This window comes from Lycorma delicatula, chromosome 6, assembly GCF_047948215.1.
Source record: "Lycorma delicatula isolate Av1 chromosome 6, ASM4794821v1, whole genome shotgun sequence".
In the NCBI taxonomy this organism is placed as follows: Eukaryota; Metazoa; Arthropoda; class Insecta; order Hemiptera; family Fulgoridae; genus Lycorma; species Lycorma delicatula.
In genome coordinates this window covers 70,301,001-70,317,656 of record NC_134460.1, presented here as the reverse complement: position 1 = coordinate 70,317,656, position 16,656 = coordinate 70,301,001, and the positions used below count along the sequence as shown (strand labels likewise).

Sequence of the window (16,656 nt, the reverse complement as noted above, 5' to 3'; positions counted from 1 at the left end):
AACTTAAATGATATGATCATATTTGGAGGATGTCACTGACAAGCTAGCTGCAGGTTGTGCAGGAATAGATCTAACCCGATAGAAAGAAGCAATAATACCACAATAAACATGAATATATGGGATTAGGGAAATTATAAAGAGTCAAGATCTTGTAGAGGAACATATTTTTAACAAATAATCACAGTGTGTTGAACATAAATGTATGGGGTAAAAAACCCACAAAAAAATTTCCTAAGTGATAGTCTGCTTGAGCTAACAATTTTAAACACAAAAAATAAACAAAGAACCAAACTTAAAAGGTGATGTTATGTTTTAAATCAATAAATGCTAACCCTCAAGATGTGTATGTCACTAAAATAAATTTTTAAAACATCTAAAAAAGTAAACAGGAGACAACTTATTTTAACTTTTTGAAGAACATCAGATTTCATTAAGTTATGGCTGCAACTCATTTTCATATTATCAACTAATATTTTACTTCAACAATTTTCCTAGTAACAGTAACAATTTTGGAAGGCAAGGTCATCTTAATATTTTTCATAAAATACATATAGCTTAAGTAAATTTATTTTATATATATGGGTAATTTTAATGAAAATTGGGCATAAGCATGCAGTACAAGAAACAATAAATAAATAGCCAAAAAAAATAAGAGTGAGGAAAGAAAAAAATTGGCTTTTGATATTTTTTAACTTCGAAAGCTTTAAAAGCTTTTGTATAAAGTAATATATTTTAATCTGACTTGAACAATGATTTTTCACTCTTGTTATTTTATTCTCAAAGTGAGTTTACACACATATATTTAAGTAAATATACAAAATATATAATTAAATATATTTATTAAATTAATATTACAATATTTAATTTTCACAAATATCAACACAGTCTTAAATGACCTTACAAGCAAATCTTATAATTACTGAAAAGCTACCATTAGATAATAGGTAATAGTGTATGATTGGTGAGTTTTATACAAACATAATATGCTTTTTTTGCAATAAAAAATAAAAAATAAATTCTTAATTAATAATAGAAAAAATTTCTTCGCTACAAAAATAACAAATACTTTTTTTCTACTTACACCCACAACATTTACCATTACTTTAGCTACATTTGAAATGTGATGTAAGAGGAAGATTTTGAAATAGATGGGCTAATACGTTTGAATAGAAGCGCAGAAATTTGTAGCAGAATCTGCCAAGCAGACAATTTAAGTTGGTGAAAGAAGGGAATGAAATGGAGAACAGCATCAAATCTGTAAAATGAACAACTAAAAAAAATGGCCAAAGATATTTTTAAAAATTGCATTACAAATGTAACAAAACAGAATTTTATAAAATTTAAATTAAAAATAATGAGGCCACAAAATAATAATTTCAATAAATAATAAACAATGGAAAATTAAAAAAAATTTTCATTTAATTTTTTAAATATGCTTTTATTTAATAAAGACAATGCATTTAAATAATATAAAGAAAGATTAAATATTGGAAGGAGAGAAAACTGAATGCTATTCACTGTGATCCTTACATGGTCATAACAAGAGAAAAAAAGAATGAACTAATAAGAAAAAATAGAATTATAAATAATTATTATATTTAAAAAAATATAAATATACAAATAAAATATGCACCAAACGAAAGAAAATAGTTTTTTCTTCTTTAATAAAAAACAGAATACCTAAATAGTGAAGTAGATTACAACATTGATAAATTGTAATGTAAAAAATCCAACATAGACATAAAACATGCATCAATTACATAAACTGGTAACTCAAATTATAACTTCAATTCCATAACAAAAGAAAAGAAGAAGTTACAATATTCACTTCTTATGTTATGAATATTCTAACTGAATGTTTTGAACTTGTTTTGAAGTTGAGTAATGATTAAAAAGTTGAGTAAAATTACTATTATTGCAATAAAACACAGCAAAACTTATGACCTCACTTCAATAAAACATAACCTTTATAAACATTTATTCTTAACGAAAAATATGAAAGAAATGTTTAACTGATAATAGTGGTAACTTAGCTGAGAATAGAAAGGGCATGAATCATATTACTAATGCCTATTTGGAAATAATTTAGAAAATTTTATATAAAAAGTTTTCATGGAATTTTTTTGCACCACATTGCACTGTCATAAAAAAATTGCATTCAAAATTTGGGCTTACTACCATGAGAGTAAGTCGGTTTAAGATCAATCACAATATTTTGAACAGAGACAGACAAAACATGGAGGCAAGTTAAATATTATTCCATTGATTTACGTAAACACTTACATACATCATTCATCAGCCAAGTACTTGTTGCCATTATTAATAAATGTAAATTAAATTTTATGACTTACTTTTGACAAATACTATTATATGTTTCTTGGATCACATTCTCGTTGGTTACTATTTGTTAGTAGTAAGTAGATGGTGATATTTATTTACTTCCAATAATGCAAATTATACTTTCTTCTGAAAATATCATGACTAAAAAAATAATAATAACAGGAAATAAAAGCAATTATAATTAAACCACAATAGAGTTACTAACTAATAACAACATACTTTGCACCTTTTACTTCATTTCTTATTTAATAACACATGAAAGACACAATTATGGTTGTAAAAAAAATCCATGCATTAGAATCATGATTAATTTTATAGTAGTTTTTAACTTAAATTTTTAAAACATTTTTAACGTAAATTTTAAACAAAATACAAGAAATTTAACTTCTGCTTATAATTTATTGTTAATAAAAAAAAAAGTTTTACTTGTTACAATTTTGCTTAATTGTTGTATTAATTACTATCAAGCAGCTAAGGGAAAATTCACTTATCCCTGCCTCATTACTGCAGGCTTGGTGCACAAACCAGACTTTATAAAATTTAGGTTTGCATTGATGAGTGTCAAAACAACCATGGGAAAGATCTTTTATATAAATACAATGCTTACCTTAATCTCTATTTTTTTTTTACTCCTATTTTACAGATAAAATAAAAATAAATACTAATGAATTCATTTACAAACCAAAATTTAACATAATTGTTAGCTTAACATAGGCTACTAGTTTGGGCATTTTTTCTTTCCACTTAAAATGAGAAATACCCAAAGAAATTTATTATTTTTAATAATTTATTCCTTCTCAATTGTTTGATGACTTTTACTTATAACAATTATTCACAGTTAATATTCCTTATTAAAAAACTAAATGACAGATGTTACATTTCACAGGAGAGGATCTTCTAAGAAACATGGAATTTGAATAACCTCTTTAAATAATTAAACCTATCTAGACTATTCAAAATCAATACTGCTTTCTCTACAGAAATGTAATCTTTGTAGAATGTACCTGCAACAATGAATATTTGGTGCATTGAGGGAACAAGGATTGTTTTATGTAAATTGTTCCAGACTCTTTTCTAGAAATCATTTTTGAATACACTGAGACAAGTAAAACAATAATTAATAATGTATTTATTAATTATAATAGTGTTCCTGAATACCTGGCAAATATTTCTATTGTATGACCACAGAATGACTTACAGAACTTTGTATCCATAAATGATAACACATAATCAAGTTGTAGAAATTTATGTGAACAACTGCAAATTGTCAAAAAAGAGGATAAGAAAAAGCCAAGAAAATGAATATGATGCCAAAAAAAGTTTTGGACCATACCTTTGCAAATCTAAGCAACATGAAATTGAAAAAAACATCTATTTAAATGAAGAAAATTTAGATGTTACATAAAACATTTCTAGCAGATTCATATCCTTCTTTCTTTCTTTTTCTGTGTAGCCAGAACCACCATAAGGTATTAGTCAGAGGATGGATGACGATGAATGTAAATGAAGTGTAGTCTTGTACAGTCTCAGTTCAACCATTCCTGAGATGGGTGATTAATTGAAACCCAACCACCAGTTGGGTTTCACAAAGAACACCGGTATCCACTATCTAGTGTTCAAATCCGTGTAAAAATAACTGACTTTACTAGGACTTGAATGCTGGAACTCTCAACTTCCAAATCAGCTGATTTGGCAAGACGCGTCCATCACTAGACCAACCCGGTAGGTAAAAACGACTGTTTAGCGTATCTTACATAAACGATTGTACCTGAAGCCGTACAAACTAACCATGAACTGTTGAACTAACCTTAGAACTGTTGTCTTTGAAATCAGCTGATTTTCAATGACAAGTTCACAACTAGACCAACTCTGTAGAATTTTAATAAGATGAACTGCAAAGCTGAAACTAACTTTACACAGACTGATGTGAAAAGTATAATTTTAAGAAGCAATTACAAACTTCCTTTTAAAAATACAATAGCATAAAAAATTACAGTTCAATTTTTTGACTGTAAAAACCATAGGATTTAAAAATGTTATGTAAATATTATTAATTTCAATGATGATGAAAAATCTCAGCCTCTCAATAAGAACTGAATCCAGGGAAATGGAAATAATAAAAATCTTGCAGACGAATATAAATAAACACATAAACTGAGATCATTTCTTTTGTGCAGTTAAATACTCATAAACTAAATTTGGGAATCTGTAAAATAGCACACAAAATAGAAGACCTTTAACTAAATATATATTGGAAGCTTATATGTATGTAATGAATCATTGCTGATTCTAAGACTTACAGATATATAAAATTACGATCCAAGTAGAGCACTGTGTCCTCTCAAAGCCATGGTTTCAAACTCTATGTAGTGTATCAGAAAATTTTATCTGTGCTTTTTCAATGTTCACTTCATGCAGGATAATTACTCACATAAAATAAATAAAAAATGAGTATGTCACAGTTAAAAATACATACAGTGCAGCACACTGCACATCAACACACAATCGCATGATCAATCTTAGACTCAACTCCAAGTAAAATAGTGTTACTATTTTTTCGTTAATATCCATATAAACCTATTTAATTTTACTTCTGTTGCCCGTTTCATACAAATGATAACGAAAAAAGTCACATATAATAATTACAAATTTCCTTGGCATCAGTAATTAATTACACCGCATAGTTGTAAAAATTAATGAAATAGACTTTGACAATTAGAAACATTCAATTTCTTCTATAATTACAAAGTTTTAAAATTCGATTTCATATGCAGAATTCCCCTGTGCAAAATTAACATATGTTTAATCATAAAATAAATTAAGCTGTAAATAAAGAAATATGAGATATCACTAAGTAGGTTCAGTAATTTAACTTCTGAATGATATGTAAGTGGTTAATTACGAAAGATCCATCAAATCAGAACCTAACATTTCAAAGTCTATTAAATCAACGAAAGGGGAATGAATCAAGCTTGACATATGGTTTTAAATCGACAGCTGCACTACACATTCCGGTATAAACAAAATATGCAATGCTTTTAAATCACCTCAGAGAAATAAACATAAGACTGGAGATGTAAAAACATGATTCGAAATCAAGAAACTGCATCTAACACATTAAAAACAGACATTAGATGGCCTCAATCTTGTCCTATAAAATTAACATAAACTTAACCACTGTTAAGCCATCTCGACAAAAAGAATAACATTATGCATATCTTCTGAATAAATTATGTAATAATCGTACCTAATTTAAAAAATACTTGTTTACAGCTCACCTTCAGCAGGTATCCGCTACCTATTCATAGCCTACTATTTACTATAAGAACTAGTTTACAGTACTAAACAGACTAAAAATATTAAGTTTATTTAACACTTTCACTCACAATTCAATAAATTTTGTACTCAATTAACATAAACACCATTTCAAATCCATGAATCGAAACGCCACTATTGGACACTACATTAACATCCAAACACCTCGAACGACATAACGGAACTACAAGAATACACTACAACTGTCATGCGCGCACAGTCGGAATTACTATGTGATTCAACTTTTTTTTAAATTCATTACAAAAAATAAAACTTAATTTAAAAAAATATAAATAGTTGGCAAAAAACACAATTAAATAAATTGTATAACAATAGTTAAAACAGAGTTATAGCTTAAAAGTTACTTTTAATAAAAATTTATTTGATGGTAGATTAGTAAAAGTAGGTAGCAGCACAAATTGGAGGAGTATATTCTCAATCTTGCAGAAACAGCTATACACAGGAAAAATATCAACAAATTAAAAATATAAAGCAAAATAATTTTTGTTTTTAATAATTCAAAACCTAATTGGCTGATTTAATTTATAGACACTGAACAAAGAAGTAACATAATTTGTGTCACAAATAAAATAGAAACAAGTTCTTTTTTTAATTATTACATGAATATATATGAAATTATTAACATGGTGATTTCATTTTACAGTTTGTTTGGGATTTTATTAAAGTAACAAACTGTTTTGAAAGAATGTAATGGTATTTAATATTACATTTTTAACAACCCTGCACAAAGCTTCTAAGTGATAATAAAATACAGGATTAGTTACAGGTAAAATAAGAAGAAAATGATAACTGTGTATACCACAAAATTGTATTCTGACCCCAAATTCATTGTGTTACGTAAATTTGTTCTTCTGTACTAATTTTATTAAAAATGAAATTTCAAAAAATTAAATGATTAGAATTTTTGATTTTACATTCTTAGATTTGCAGACATTATTTTAAAATAAAACAGCAGAAAATACTTTCTACTGATCTTCAAAGATATTTAGGATCTGTAAACCATGTTCTTTTTGTCATTAAAATCAGTCTTATATTATGTTCTGAATATTATTTCCAAACATTTTTACATTAAAAAATTTGTTAAAAAACTAAAATTAATTTTTATGCAATTACTCAGTAACTAGTTTAGTTTTTTACAAACTTCTTTGGGGTCTTAAAAAGTTCATTACATTAAGCCCCATGGATAACCAGCGTGCACCAACCTCACTCACTCACTCAATTATGAGAGAAGTTTTAAGGGAACATTGCTTTTCTCATACTTAAAGCCTTACCTCAATGGCAATCAAATCAAGAAATCTCGGCAACAAATTAAGATACTGAATTCATTTGTATTTTAAAATACTCACCATGTCAGGTGCCATCAAATGAGCCCACATTGACTGAAATCACTCAATTTCTATAACTTTTTGGAGGAACGTTAATTAAATTAAAAAGAAAGCGCATATATATGCTCTCTTGACTGGTTTAATGAACTGAGAAAAGACATAGCAACTGTATCAATTTAAACATAACAGTGTATGTACATATGATACGGAGTTTATGGGTGTGAATGTTGGACAACAGGTACTCATGCCTCGAATTGATGTGATACTGTCTGACACTACTGTGCCATTTTCTTTTAAACAAAGTCAGTTTCCTATGTGGTTAGCATTTTGCATGACCATCAACAAGGTGCAAGGACAAATTCGGGTTGAGTAGGAATCTACCTAACTGATCCAGTTTTTAGCCATGGAGAATTTTATGTGGCCCTATGATGCACAAAATTTTTTAAAAATGTGAAAGTGGAGATGAAACCTAAGAGTTGATGCATAGCTAGTGTTGTGTGTAGCACAGGTCCCCTAGTATTTTTTTTTTTTTAAAAAGATACGTTTTGATTTTTTTTATTGATAGGTGATCCTATGAGAACAGTTCTTAACTTTTATTAAATGAAATAAATATTCTGCATACCTATAGCAAATTTCTCACAACATTATAAGAACTGTGTGTACATAATAAAATATCCCTTGTCTATTTCAAGAATGCAGTATTAAAACAATGGTTTCGTGTAAATAAAGAACACTATATCTACTTTTTTTAAATATTATGAAATTATTTTACCCAGTGTTACTGAAGTTCAATTTTCTATATTGTAAATTCCGAGTTGTCTTTTTATTTCTAAATATTGTTGACATTTATAACATAAAGTGTAATGATAAAATAACATAATTTAATGAGATAAAAATTAAACAATCAGCTCAATTAAATAATCTGAAGGAATGTTTGTAAACTTTTACAGTAATGTTTTTAAAGATTCAAGTGAGTTAATAAATTACTACTGACTGCATTCATCTTTATTCTTCAGAATGAGATAAAAATAAATTAGAATAATTATCCAACAAAAAGATGTAATATTCTCATATGTTTTCATTTCATAAATAAATTTAACATTTTTAGACAAATGTTTAAGATAGGAGTCACTAGAGACACCTACTATTATTATTACTACTATTACAGTACCTCATCTATCATTTGAATTGACAAACTGGTGTAGTTAAATGACAAAATATATCACAATATACAGACATCGATAACATGTGCTCAAACAGAAGGATTTAAAAGAAACTGTGACAAAAACTTTTTATTGAAATATGCAGTGATAATTACACACAAATATGGGTACACTCTGTATACGTAACTCCCATTTACTTATTGAAAGCACTATAACATCAAATAATTAAAGTGAGTAAATCAACCTTTCTTGATCATGTCTTTAAAGAATGTATATTAAATTTTGTTTCAATGTTCTTATTCTGCAAATGATTCTTTTTAATACAATTTGTCAACGATTTCAAATGATGAGATTATTTAATTATATGAATCCTAATCCTGTCTGTTTTTGAAATTGTTTCTCCTCAAAACACAAGCTTCACTTGTTAATATCAACAAAGAAACTACATAGTTCTACAAAATTTAATCCGTTTTCTTTTTTCATATTTTACTTTAAATATTGATGAACAGTCACATATTACATTAAAATTGATAAGGATTTTAGTTATAAATTTTTCTTGATCAAATGACAAGTCTTCTATTAATTATAATGTTTTATCTACTTAAAGAAGTAATTCTCTAACTTTGAAATGAATGGTTCACTTAACTGTAAAAATTGTTGAATGAATTAAAAAAATAAATTTTTCTATTTATATATATAATTTGAAATAACTATCCAAAAAAAATTACAATGAAATTGTAAATCGTAGAGTAAGTCTTGCAGATAACAAAATGATACTGATATCAAAAAAGATGAGAGACTATATTTCTATCATCAAAATCTATTAATTTAGAATTTTGTTTAAAAAATAAATATATAGACAATAATAGAAAATAAAAAATGTTTAAGCATTCCATATAACAAGCAAAAGGGCTATTAACTATGGATGTCTTAGTGACCAACTTATCAACACCATGTTTTTATCATTTGCACGGTCAATCCATCCTTTTGGAAGGTCATCCAGATAATTTTGAACCTTTATGTGCCAGTGAAAAAAAATAATCATGTTTAGATCTTAGCATATTATGTATTATATTTTATTTATTTTCACTTTATTTGTAAGACAATTTATGGAATATTAAAAAAAAGTTGAATTCATATCTACCAGAATGAAAGTGTTCATTAACTTCTCTAAAAACAAAAAAGTAAAATCGACTTGCTTTCTAAATCTTTAGAAATGTATACACTACAAATCTTTTACTGTGTAGCTTCTTATCGTTTTTGGAGTTGGGATGGTTACCTCCATCAATGAAGGAACTTCATTAACATTCTGAGTACTATATAATGCTCACTGATTAATGAAGTCTAAACCAAAGTTTAAATCAAATATGGCCCATATTTTTGTCATGAATATGTGATCATGTAGAGTGATCTCAGACTACAGTACCAGGTAGACACAAGGTAAGATGAATTTACTAATCAACAATGAAGATGTTAAACTTCCTGTTGAATATTGCTGCATTCTAAAGAAACAGTACCAGTAAAACTTCTGACAGCCTCCTTCTGCCAGGTCAGGAGGATGTATGGGAACCTCTGTGCAGAAGTGATATTTAGTTTCAACCTTTCATGTAAAAGTTACCAGATTCATATCACAGCTGGGTGGTACTATTAATATGCTGCAAAATTTTCACATAGTATTCCCACACCTAGCTTGAATTTACCTGATGAATTAATCACTTAAACAAAAAGTAGCCACATGTTTCACAGATTATATTGTATAAAGCAAATAGTTCATTCTAGCAAACTTTTTTCATACTGTATTACCAGTTTAATATTTGGTACAGCTCAAGACAAAAAATTAACATAAGAAACATTAATTACACTGAAACACATACAACAGGTTTCTGCTGTGAATTATCATCTACATCATTTATCTTTCATAAATGCAAAAATAGTAAGTGTACTAAATTTTTCTCCATCGCTCTGGTCACAATATCTATATAAACTACAAGTTGTCTATCCTTCTGTTAATTAATTTAACTCAATACTAATGTCAGTTCCACACTGTATACAACTTGATGAAATCACAAAGGCATAAAAATGTGTATTATGTACACAATATTGGTTTTTAACAATGCTTTATAATTTGAAGTTCAGGAAAACTGAAACTAGTGTTTTAAATTATTTTATTTACTTTATTGCACTTAACTGCCAGTTAAGCTTAGCATATATATTTCTAAAAAAATCATAAATAATTTTTATTATTTATTTGTATTACAAATAAATTCTATCATGATGTGGGAATATCAAGGATGTCAGTAGTTTCATAACATCGTTTTAAGTGTTAAAAGGGATGCTGATGAATATTTTCTTCTCTCATTCCAACTGTTAAAGTTCAATAAGATCAAAACAAATATATATATTATATATATATGTAGCGGTTGATAAAATATACTTAATAAATAAAATTGTCAAAGATTGTAAGATATTTTTATAGCAATTCATTCCAACGTAATGGAGGTCATGGTCAATAGTCAGACTATTTGTTAGTGTTAATGTCATAGTGTTCAAGTGCATGAATTCTGTGGCTTTTACTAATGCATGTGAAACTGCTTTAATATTTTCATTGATAATTATACATAATCAACACCTGTTGCATTTTCTTTTAAATATTGCTTGCATTTGAGTCATTGTTATGAGAGTAATAGAAAAGATTATAGGGTTTACTTATGTAATTTTGTAGGCGATACCATTATTGTTTGTCACACATTATTCTTTGTATTGTGAAATCAAGAAGTTCATTCCAACTTCGCCAGTAAGAGTCCACAGAACTAAAGCACGGCGATGTCTATGAACTACATTTACAGATCTAAACATGAAATGAAAATGGGGAAAAAATGTTAAAATATGCATGAAAACATTATATTTCAGTTCAATTAGATTTGTAATAAAAAAATACTTTTAAAAAGTACCTCAAATTCTCTTGAATGTTTTTTTCTTCAATTTGATGAACCATGCAACTCGAATGTCACTTTTCCTCAAAAAAAAAAAAAGAAAGGATTTATGAATCGCGCAGCTAGGTAGCAGTACTTGATAGTACTAGGTAGCGTACAAAAACTTGATAATGTACTTGAAATAATAATATTTAAAAGAGAATATACTACGGCTTATTTGAATAGTAAATGCTCATTTTCATTTCACTTTTAGTTTTTATACAGAACAAAAATTTGCATAACACAATGAATTTGGGGTCAGAATACAATTTTATAATTTTCTTCTTATTTTGGCTGCGACTACTCCTGTATTTTATTATTACTTAGAAGTTTTGTGCATGGTTGTTTAAAATGTAATATTAAATACCATTACATTCTTTCAAAACAGTTCGATACTTTTAATATTTTAAAGATTTCATCATTTATTTTTGGGCTTTTTTTTTTGTCTTCAGTCATTTAACTGGTTTGATGCAGCTCTCCAAGATTCCCTATCTAGTGCTAGTTGTTTCATTTCAGTATACCCTCTACATCCTACATCCCTAACAATTTGTTTTACATATTCCAAACGTGGCCTGCCTACACAATTTTTCCCTTCTACCTGTCCTTCCAATATTAAAGCGACTATTCCAGGATGCCTTAGTATGTGGCCTATAAGTCTGTCTCTTCTTTTAACTATATTTTTCCAAATGCTTCTTTCTTCATCTATTTGCCGCAATACCTCTTCATTTGTCACTTTATCCACCCATCTGATTTTTAACATTCTGCTATAGCACCACATTTCAAAAGCTTCTAATCTTTTCTTCTCAGATACTCCGATCGTCCAAGCTTCACTTCCATATAAAGCGACACTCCAAACATACACTTTCAAAAATCTTTTCCTGACATTTAAATTAATTTTTGATGTAAACAAATTATATTTGTTACTGAAGGCTCGTTTAGCTTGTGCTATTCGACATTTTATATCGCTCCTGCTTCGTCCATCTTTAGTAATTCTACTTCCCAAATAACAAAATTCTTCTACCTCCATAATCTTTTCTCCTCCTATTTTCACATTCAGTGGTCCATCTTTGTTATTTCTACTACATTTCATTACTTTTGTTTTCTTCTTGTTTATTTTCACGCGTAGGACTTCATCTATGCCGTTCATTGTTTCTTATAAATCCTTTTTACTCTCGGCTAGAATTACTATATCATCAGCAAATCGTAGTATCTTTATCTTTTCACCTTGTACTGTTACTCTGAATCTAAATTGTTCTTTAACATCATTAACTGCTAGTTCCATGTAAAGATTAAAAAGTAATGGAGATAGGGAACATCCTTGTCAGACTCCCTTTCTTATTACGGCTTCTTCTTATGTTCTTCAATTGTTACTGTTGCTGTTTGGTTCCTGTACATGTTAGCAATTGTTCTATCTCTGTATTTGAACCCTAATTTTTTTAAAATGCTGAACATTTTATTCCAGTCTACGTTATCGAATGCCTTCTCTAGGTCTATAAATGCCAAGTATGTTGGTTTGTTTTTCTTTAATCTTCCTTCTACTATTAATCTGAGGCCTAAAATTGCTTCCCTTGTCCCTATACTTTTCCTGAAACCAAATTGGTCTTCTCCTAACACTTCTTCTACTCTCCTCTCAATTCTTCTGTATAGAATTCTAGTTAAGATTTTTGATGCATGACTAGTTAAACTAATTGTTCAGTATTCTTCGCATTTATCTGCCCCTGCTTTCTTTGGTATCATTACTATAACACTTTTTTTGAAGTCTGACGGAAATTCCCCTTTTTCATAAATATTACACACCAGTTTGTATAATCTATCAATCGCTTCCTCACCTGCACTGCGCAGTAATTCTATAGGTATTCCGTCTATTCCAGGAGCCTTTCTGCCATTTAAATCTTTTAATGCTCTCTTAAATTCAGATCTCAGTATTGTTTCTCCCATTTCATCCTCCTCAACTTCCTCTATAACACCATTTTCTAATTCATTTCCTCCGTATAACTCTTCAATATATCCACCCATCTATCAACTTTACCTTTCGTATTATATATTGGTGTACCATCTTTGTTTAACACATTATTAGATTTTAATTTATGTACCCCAAAATTTTCCTTAACTTTCCTGTATGCTCCGTCTATTTAACCAATGTTCATTTCTCTTTCCACTTTTCTTTTGCCAGTTTGCACTTCCTGTTTATAGCATTTCTTAATTGCCGATAGTTCTTTTTACTTTCTTCATCACTAGCATTCTTATATTTTCTACGTTCATCCATCAGCTGCAATATATCGTCTGAAACCCAAGGTTTTCTACCAGTTCTCTTTATTCCGCCTAAGTTTGCTTCTGCTGATTTAAGAATTTCCTTTTTAACAGTCTCCCATTCTTATTCTACATTTTCTAACTTATCTTTTTTACTCAGACCTCTTGCGATGTCCTCCTCAAAAATCTTCTTTACCTCCTCTTCCTCAAGCTTCTCTAAATTCCACTGATTCATCTGACACCTTTTCTTCAGGTTTTAAAACCCCAATCTACATTTCATTATCACCAAATTATGGTCGCTATCAATGTCTGCTCCAGGGTAAGTTTTGCAGTCGATGAGTTGATTTCTAAATCTTTGCTTAACCATGATATAATCTATCTGATACCTTGCAGTATCGCCTGGCTTTTTCCAAGTGTATATTCTTCTATTATGATTTTTAAATAGGGTGTTGGCAATTACTAAATTATACTTTGTGTAAAACTCTATAAGTCGGTCCCCTCTTTCATTCCTTTTGCCCAGCCCGTATTCACCCACTATATTTCCTTCCTTGCCTTTTCCAATGCTTGCATTCCAATCTCCAACTATTATTAAATTTTCATCTCCTTTTACGTGTTTAATTGCTTCATCAATCTCTTCATATACACACTCTACCTCATCATCATTATGGGCGCTTGTAGGCATATAGACGTTAACAATCGTTGTCGGTTTAGGTTTTGATTTTATCCTTATTACAATGATTCTATCGCTATGCGTCTTGAAATACTCCACTCTCCTCCCTATCTTCTCGTTCATCACGAAACCTACTCCTGCCTGCACATTATTTGACGCTGAATTAATTACTCTAAAATCACCTATTTTTGGGTAAGAAAACAAATTAATAAGAAAATGTTAACATTTAAGAAGGAAGCGGGTTTCTGTTTTACAAAAAAACAACCCTTTTTTCATTAAACTTTTTTTTTAAGTACAGCCCTCTTTTTCATTCATACTTAATTTTTTTGCTTGTACTCATTCATGTCTGTATTTTACTTATATACTACATATCTGTATGAAACATTATATTACAGAAATATCAATCTGTGGTTTATAATTACAAATGAAAATTTTTGTACACAATGTAACTTACTTTAAATAGAGCTTTCTTACGCATTTTCTTTAAATTGACATTACATATTTTTTATTAGGTATTTATTTTACATAGCTCAAGTACTTTTTTGCATCAAATCAACATATTTTGATCATCTTACTTTATTGTATCAGGCCAGTTCTACAGCTCCTCTTGTGGTTCTGCACAACTTTTATCCAGATAACTGGAAGATACTTTTTAAAAAAATTGTGTTTATTATGTATGATTCAACTACATTTGTTGTCATCAATGGTTGGCATTTTGATTGGAGTATTATGTAACAAACAGTCACATTTCATTGATAATTTTTATGCAAAAATTAGTTGTTAAACTTCGGATTCTCAAATCCCCTGCATTAGCAAAATAGTCTTTACCTTACACTCGAAAGCAATCCCGATCATTTCTTTTTTGTTTAAGAAGATGCAGGTTTCTCATGTTTGTTGGCTTTAAATTTGAAATAAACTAAAAAAAAACATGAAATTTAAAAGTGACTAAGAAACAAATACTTTTCTTAGTTGCAACTCCAATGGTTTCTCCCTGAATTTCAGTGAAGTTTAGATCTTGGAGGATTGTTACATATTTTATCATTTTCAATTATAAACACAATATATTTCTGTTTTTAAAAACCTGAGTAATTAAATAAAAGCATTTTTGCATTGACACACTTTTCAGAACAGCTATATACATTTTTTTTTTAAATTGATTTTTTTCGTACACTTACAACACCAAAATTGCATTTAGGTATTCAGTCATATTGTATCCAAGAATATTTCATACAGGATCAAGCTATGAAAACAAAATGTCAGCAATCTCCAAAAAAATCAAAATAAACTGCCTGTTGTTGACATGGTTATTGTGTTGGAAGAACTAATTGTACTTTTTGTATGAGGGTGTAATTTTTTATTAAGGTAATACGATTATTTTTAGAAGTGGTAACATAAAATTCCTTTTGTAAAGCATAAATTGGCAGCTATTCATAAAAATTTATCTAAAAGCTAAATGATCTATTAATTTTAATTAACATTAATTCAAATTTTTTAATTAGGTTATTTAAAGTGACACTTATTAAAGTGACTAATTTGAGTCAAGGATTTACCAATTCAAGATTTAATATTTTGAGTGCCATTCTATACATAATTCCCTTTTAGGATAGTGCAAATTAGCCATTTTTTCATTAAAATAATCAATTAAAGCATGTATCTTATGCATACAATTACCTGCTACGTCTTCTTGTTCATTATTACAAAAACAATTACTGTAAATATCATTACAGCTTATAATTACTGTAATTATGCTCATTACTCAAAATCTATTTTGGCCCATATAATTAAGAAAGCAGTTATATTAAACAAATGATGTGTATGCCAATAATCTTTCATTTTGTTCAATTTAATGTTCACCATGTGTAAAACAAGTCCCAGAAATACACAAAATTCATTTTTTGTTGCAGGTTTCCATGATGATAAGCGAGATTTAGGGCGATTAATTTTTGTTCTAAAACCTTCTCCATTATTATTTATTTCATTCACAATCAAGTTAAAAAACTTATCAACTAGTAGTTGAAAATATTCAACTGGCTTACCATCAATTGGACCAGAATTTTCAATAAAATCAGTTTTTTTAACTCTGGTGCACCAGTCGGTTACTTAAATGACATTACTTACCGTAATGAGTAGTTTAGTACAGACTGTCATTGGTTTCAGTTTCTCTGTATATAAATTGCACAGTTTCAGTAAGATTTTCATCTTCACTCAAATCACTTTTATTACCCGATTTGGCATCGGTCATAAATTTTCTTAGTCACTTTTGATTATTATGTACATTAAATTACATAATCCAAAATATATTGCAAGTATAAATAACATTAAAAAAAACTGTTTTAAGTACTCTGCAACTCTCCATCCTCAACTTCCCTTTACTGTAGTCACTCCTTAATTCCTGAACAATTATATGCTACATAACCTAAATACTGCCCACAAACTTAGAAGTATTGTTTGAATTTGCATTCTTATCTGGTTATATGTTTTGTGTATTGACAAGTAGTAAATGTTAACAGTTTTTTATTTACATGATATAAAGATAATTACTAAAAAAAAATTATACAACTGATCATTTTTACAGATGTCAAAAAACTGTGTAATAAACT

General features: G+C 28.6%; 1 protein-coding gene across 3 annotated transcripts in view; it reads right to left on the bottom strand.

Annotated features, from left to right (window-relative positions):
* The window catches only part of Tmep (Transmembrane endosomal protein), a 183,270-nt gene extending 177,429 nt beyond the window's left edge, over nt 1-5,841 (bottom strand). For 2 of the 3 annotated variants that reach the window (XM_075370008.1, XM_075370010.1), the window contains exon 1: nt 5,619-5,841. The gene's annotated coding sequence lies outside the window, so the exon portion shown is untranslated. The remainder of the gene's footprint in view (nt 1-5,618) is intronic. The other variant, XM_075370009.1, reaches the window with a different exon arrangement.
* Nucleotides 5,842-16,656: the final 10,815 nt, after the last annotated feature.